Source organism: Stegostoma tigrinum, unplaced genomic scaffold, assembly GCF_030684315.1.
Source record: "Stegostoma tigrinum isolate sSteTig4 unplaced genomic scaffold, sSteTig4.hap1 scaffold_90, whole genome shotgun sequence".
Taxonomy (NCBI): domain Eukaryota; kingdom Metazoa; phylum Chordata; class Chondrichthyes; order Orectolobiformes; family Stegostomatidae; genus Stegostoma; species Stegostoma tigrinum.
The window spans coordinates 325,633-332,626 of NW_026728815.1; the positions used below are offsets into that span (position 1 = coordinate 325,633).

The window sequence follows — 6,994 nt, forward strand, 5'->3', positions numbered from 1 at the left end:
TTCGTTCATTGAATAAGGGTGGCACTGGCTCAGGCAATTAGCCAATCAGCCATTGCTAATTACCCACCATGACTTCTGTGGGTCTGGAGTCAGATGTAGGCACGATCAGGGAAGGATAAAAGATGTGAAAAGGACATAAGGGAACCAAATGGGTTTTGGTTTCCCTGATGATGGATTTATGGTCATCATTACATTCTTAATTCCAGATATTTGTTGAATTCAAATGCCATCCTCTTCTGAGGGTGATATTTGTACCTAGGTCTCCAGACACTACCTGGCTTTCTGAATAAACAGTCCAGCGATAATACCACTGGGCCGTTAGTTCCCATGTTGGTGGAGAGAACTGAGCATGGTTCCTCTGCTTGAATGCAGACAGTTGACATTCGGTGCTGGTATTCCTGTCGCCTATTTTCTCCCCACCAGGGAATGGTTTCCTGCTAACAAATAATTCATCCTGATGTTTGGTAGGAATAACAAGGTAAGGCAGAATAATCTACAGACTTACTGCGGAATATTGTGGTAGTGAGACGGACACCACGAAATGATCACCCTCATTCTCTGCTGTCACCATTCATTCATTTTACACCAACAGTAAAAACATCACTGTCATTTTATAATTGTGGCATTTTGTTTCTTTATGGTGGATTAGGAATTCGATTTCAAAGTCGAAACACTCATCATGTTTTGAGGGAATAAATGTCTCCTTGCCTCAGTCCCTAAGTGACAGAAACACTATTTGGAGAACGTGAGCCCAGTTCCAGGCTTTCCACTCGGGGTGGGAGTGGTGCTTGTGGTGAGGAAGCCTCTCAGCAGCTCCACTCTCAAACACTCCCCGATTTTCAGACTTTTCAAAGAGCAGCAATGGGAAATGAGGGATACGGACGGACAGAGAGTAGGAGAAAATAAAAGGGGGTGAGGTGAATACCCAGAAACACAGAGAGACAAACAGAGACACATATTGAGGTAGAGCCTGAAAGGGCCAATTCTCCATTCGACACCGCTGCTAACTAACTGAAAGGAAAAGGCAAAAAGAACCATTTAAGCAGAGCCTTTTACCACCTGAGGGTGAAGGAAGCAGCATTACAACCGGTTAAAGTTGTAAAGTTGACGACGGGAAACTAATGCGATATTCTGATAAATATACTGATTCGACAAATAAAAGTGGTAACTTCCCTGCATTATAATATAGAAGGGCATAACTGACTTGGTTCTGACGTACATTCAATGGATCTGAAACGTTAACCCTGTGTCTCTCCACAGATGCTGCCAGGCCTGCTGGGTTTCTCTGTCAATTCCTGTTTCTGTCAATTCCCAGCATCTGCAGTTCTTTGTTTCATGTTAGCTTGAATATCGTTTGGGACACAGTTAGTTACCTCACAGCCCCTTTCCTTCTCCTCACTGGGGAGGCGATACAATCCATAAAATCAATTGTCGGAAGAACTCATCTGGTTCACTAATGTCCTTTTGGGAAGGAAACTGCCACCCTTACCTGGTCTGGCTTACATGTGACTCCAGGCCCACAGCAATGTGGTTGATTGAATTAATGCTGCCGAGGCAGTGGTGTCAGTTAATGAATAAAAGTACAATTAATCAGCAAAGCTGTCATCAATAAAAGCTAGGAGGGAAGATCTTCTACTCAACATTTCAAACCAGGGCTGTGGTTCCAAAAGCACCAAATCCGAACCACTAGACAACCAGAGAATACATTGAAGGTGCTTGCATCATTTCTCAACGACAGTTTTTCCCTTTCAATTTTTGATCCTTTTGGTGACAGGTCAGTTTCTCCCTGTCTTCGAGTTTTTATCACGTGGAAAGAGATTATCTGGCCATTGTATCCGTGCGTGTCATCAGGCATCTATCTATTCTAATCTCAGTTTCCAGCACTTGGCCCATGTACCTCTGACGTATCAGGGACAAATATCAATGAGATTAATGCTGTGATCTACAAACGGGACTGAGGCTTTGTGACAGTAAAACTGTGTTACAGCTGACTTATGGAACTCATCCTCGTGTTTAGCCACAGAGGGAGATACACAGACACACCCCTCAGGATGACATTGACTGCAGGTGCTTCACGTTCACTCTCTGTCCCCACACATGTTTCACCGACAACAGGCAGATTTACATGGAACACAAGCAAGTTCTCCAGGCAATGAAACCTGTTGTTGTGAGCTCGGAATTGAAACTAACAGAGAGCTGAAAAAGGTTGCCAACACTGCTCATGCGCAACTTCCAATTTCATGCTTTAGCTTCTGGGAATCTGATTGCAAAACCACCTGCTGTACGTTCCAACTTCAGGTGAAGGTGTCACCTTACTCGTATTGAAAATAGAACAACTGTGCTCGAGCCAGGCAGGAGTCAAACCTACAACCTGATCCGATTTCAGATGTGTTATCCATTACGCCACTGGTCCACAGTGGGCACCTGACTTCTTGTGGAGTTGAGATGTTTACAGGGACCAAGGTGGAAATGTGATACACGAGTTGAGCACCAGCAAAGGCAATCTCTGTCACTGCTTCACTTCAATGGGCCCCACTTTGGGAAACGGTAAATTTCACTTGCAAAAGAAACAAATTTATCCTCAGATGCCTGCTTCACTGTCACCTATTTATCCATTAAGGCTTGCCATCATTTTATTCAGTTACTGCGCTAGTTTATGAATCAATCCAATGAAACGTAATTTCCGATGATTACTAATTCTAAACCTTCATCAGTGAAGTGGATGCATATGATATATTTGCAGGAAACACATTTTGGGAACATAGACTGAAATCAATTTCATAAAGAACCACCCCCTGGCTCTCCCGAACATTAAAAAAAATCAGAGGCAATAATGGCTGATGCAGGATTCAAGCCAGCAGCTTCTCTCATTTCTAACAGCCAGCTGATGTGAGAAGCAGACCAGAAGACCAACGATGCTGTCCATTGCCGGGCAACTTAACAATAAATGAGGTGTCAGTCATGCAGTGACAGTGTCCCTACCTCGGATGTAGGAGACAGAGTTCAAGTTTTATCTGCTCCAGAGGTATGTAATAACATATCTGAACAAGTTGCTGAAAAAAAAATCTCTTCCTCATTGCTTCAATGAACATCTTCTCATTCTGTCACCATTCTGCTGGGACAGAGCTCTCGCCATCAGGAGATGCATTCAACCATTTGGCCACAGGCAGGCAGTGCTAGGGGGTGGTATACACTTTGTCGCTGTCTCTCAAACACTGGAAGAAGGAAGGAGCAGAAGGGGTGGAATCAGACATCTCCAGCAAATTGTAAAGGTGATTTGGAACTTTCATCAAATGACATTTATCAGAGGCAGACAGAAAGAAGGAGAGCTGCTGGGAAAGATAGAAGTCAGAACTCGAGATTAATCTCTACAGCAACTTAAAATGTGATCTTTCGAGGATGTTTGAGTGAACGATTTCTAAACTTAAAGCAATTATTGAGTCCAAGAGATATTCAGCACAGAAACAGTATCTTTGGTCATTCTCGTCCATGCCGACTAGATTTCCAAAATTTATCTCGTCCTTATTGCCAACATTTGGCCCACATCCCACTAGACCCTTCCTGTACATGTATCCATGCAGATGTCTTTTATATGTTGTATTTATACCAGCCTACACCATTTCCTGCGTGAGTTCATTCCATACACACACCATCCTGCGTGTCAAAACATGACACCCTATGTCCCTTTAAAATCTTTACCCTCAAACCGTAAACCTATAACCTGAAGTTTGGACTCCCTTACCCTGGGAAAAAGACCTGATCACTACCCCTCATGATTTTATTAACTTCGATAAGGTCACCCCTCAGCCTCCAACACTCCAGTTGAAAGAGCCCGATTTTATTCAGCCTCTCCTTCCGGATCATCTGCTCCAACCCTGGCAACTTCTCTGTAAACACTTTCATCTTTCTTTGAGCAGGGAGAAGAGGATTGAATGCAGCTTGCGGGGTTTCGTCTGTGTGTATTAACGTGGTTAATGTGTGCAGAGAGGATGAACACATCCGCTTTATCCCGCCAGTTTAAATTGTGAAAATATCGGTTTTAAAGCAGTGTAAGACGAGACTGTATCTTTCTGTGCATTTTCACTGGAAATGTTCAGCTTTGAACTATCTGTCTTTAAAAAAAAATGGTGTTTGACTTAAATTCTCACTGATTAACAGTGAGATAGAAAAAAACATTTCTGTGTTTGGGTGTTTAAGTTCATGAACATATGGATTGGAGCTGAAGCAGCTTGTGTGGTGCTGAAGCAGCTTGTGTGGTGCTGTGGCTCAGTTGGCTAATGTGCCTTTCTGACAATCAGCATAGCTGTGGTTTGAGTCCTACAGGTGCCTATGGCTTAGACTGACAGTATCTTGTCCAAACGTCTTGTAAATAGTGCCAGTTGCTTGTTCCTGAAAGCTGAAATGGCTTGCTTCTTGTGTTTAAACTCAATGCATTATTATTCCTCTGCTCCCACTCCAGTTACCTGAGCCTAACCCAACTGGCGGTTTTGTTTGTTGCTGTTTTGTGAACTGTAACAATTAACAATTGTCAGCCACTCAGAGAGAGAAATTTTGATAAATACCCCGATTTGACAGATAAACCTGATAACTTTGCCGAAGATGACATGATTGAAATGCATAACTAATCTAGTTCCAATTAACGATCTGTGGACCTGAAAGGTTACCTCTCTTCTGCTCCACAGATGCTGCCAGGCCTGCTGAACGTCTCGGTCAATTCCTGTTTCTCTTTCAGACTTTCAGCATCTGCAGTTCATTGACTTCTGTTCACTTGAAAAATTTCTTGGACAAATCAGCCCATCTACCAGCTCCAGAGCTTCTTTCCTGCTCCTGAAAATCAGTCATCACAATAAACGAGCAGAATAGAACTCCCATTCCCTGACCGAAAACGGAACCCAGCCTGCGGCGGTGAAAGCACCAAATCCTAACCACTGCACCACCAGGAAGGGCACTTCAGACTCTTGTATCTTTTCTCACTGACACTGCTTCTGACTTTTTCTTTTGTACCATTTTGGCTGCAGATCAGTTTCTCCCTTTCACCAAAATTCCCTTTGCCTTTTTAATTCCCTGCTGCACCTGCAATCCTACTTTTAGCGATTCATGCCCAAGGGCACCAAAGTCCCTCTGCACAGCAGCGTGCTGCATTTTTTATCATTTAAAACATAGTCCATTTTGCGTTATTCCTACGAAAGTAGATGACCTCACACTTATCAACATTGAACTCCATCCGCCATGCCTTCGCTCACTCACTTAGACTATCTTTATTCCTCTGCAGACGTTTCGTGTCTTCTGCACACATTGCCCGTTACTCGTCTTAGTGCCATCTGCAAATTTCGACACACCGCGCTTAGTCCCCAATTCCAAATCATCTGTGTAAATTGTAAACAATTGTGGTCCCAGCACTCATCCCTGAGGCACGCCACGAGCCACTGAACACCAATGAGAAAAACACCATTTACCCCTACTCTTTGTTTTCTACTGGTCAACCAATCCTCTATCCAAGCCAATACATTACCTGTAATATGGTGCAACTTTATCTGATGTAGCAGCCTTTGATGTGACACCTTGTCACTTGCCTTCTGGAAATCAAGATACACCACATCCACAGGTCCCCCATTGTCCACATTGCAGGTAATGTCCTCAAAGAATTTCACCAAATTAATTCAGCAAGACCTGCCCTTCATGAACTCATGAACACCAGTGGGAAAATTTATATCCAGATGTCATGCTATCTCTTCCTTGAGCATAGATTCAATCATTTTCCCCAGTGCCGAAGTTAAGCTAACTGGACCAAAGTTACCGGCTTTTTGCCTATTTCCTTTTTTAAACAGTGACGTCACATTGGCTGTTATCAATCTGCGGGATCCATCCCAGAGTCCAGTGAATTTTGGTAAATAATTAATAGTGCATTTGCTATGTCCCCCATCACCCCTTTTAGTATCCTGGGATGCAGTTAATCAGGGCCAAGAGACCCCCATGTCCACTGTTAGCCGCGTTACCTTGCCCAGCACTGCCTCCTTAGTGATAATGATAATCTCTATCTCAATTAGTGAGAGTTTCACATCAGAGGTGAATTAAATGGGAAGAAACATTGAAATACATCACTTTCATTAGCTCAGAAACAGTACTACAAAAATGCTCTTTATTGAAACATACAGGTGTTATTGGCGATGTAACGGATTGGATGAAGAAAGGTTCGTTCCCTTCTGGGGCCGTGTGGGAAGGGGGTGTTTAATATCAGAATGGAGGTCACACATTTAAGGCAGGGTCGAGGTGAAGTTTATTCTCTCAGATGGTTGTGAATTAATGGATTCATTTACAGAAGAGGATTGTCAGAGCTGGGCCACAAAGTACATTTAAGGCTCAGCTCGAAAGATTTTGAGCTGCAAGTGTATCAATGTTTATCGGGAAATCCAAGAAAGTGCAGTTCAGGATTATCCGCTCATTTAATAGCAGAGCAGATTTCATGGGCTGAGCTGTCTCCTTCTCCTCCAAAACTGCATCATGTTAATACAAAGCTGCAAAACTGACCAGAGCAAATTTTGCTTAAGAACAGATAGAACCCATCGAGACAGTGAAGCTCAGTGATGTTTGCAAAGGTCGGCAAACAAAGGGGTAGTCATGGTCAGAAGTGGGATTCGAACCCACGCCTCCAGGTGGAGACCAGAACACCCAGCTTTACAGTGGAAGGAATCTATTCCTTGAGTCTGGCGCCTTCGACCACTCGGCCATCCTGACACACCTTTGCTGCTCCAGAGTGATCTGTATACCAGAGTAAACAGGAAAAGCCAGTCTTCAGCACCCACACTGAGCCTGGCTCCATTAGGCCCACAGTCACCTCTCACAAACCACCGTTGCCCTTCACTTTTCCCAACCTCCCCCTTGTTCTTGTCTGAAACAAATTGAACGTCAGGCAAATGCAGCTGACATTGCTGATGTAGAACTGGGATATAGATTGAAGCGATACTGCCTGGCCTGTGACAAAATTCTACTTCTA

The 6,994-nt window shown here is 43.6% G+C and overlaps 1 non-coding gene across 1 annotated transcript; it reads right to left on the bottom strand.

Annotated features, from left to right (window-relative positions):
• Window positions 1-6,620: 6,620 nt before the first annotated feature.
• On the bottom strand, window positions 6,621-6,735 carry trnal-caa (transfer RNA leucine (anticodon CAA)). Its single transcript has 2 exons — window positions 6,698-6,735; window positions 6,621-6,666 (listed from the first exon to the last, which is right to left on the bottom strand). It is a non-coding gene; the product is annotated as a tRNA-Leu (tRNA).
• Window positions 6,736-6,994: the final 259 nt, after the last annotated feature.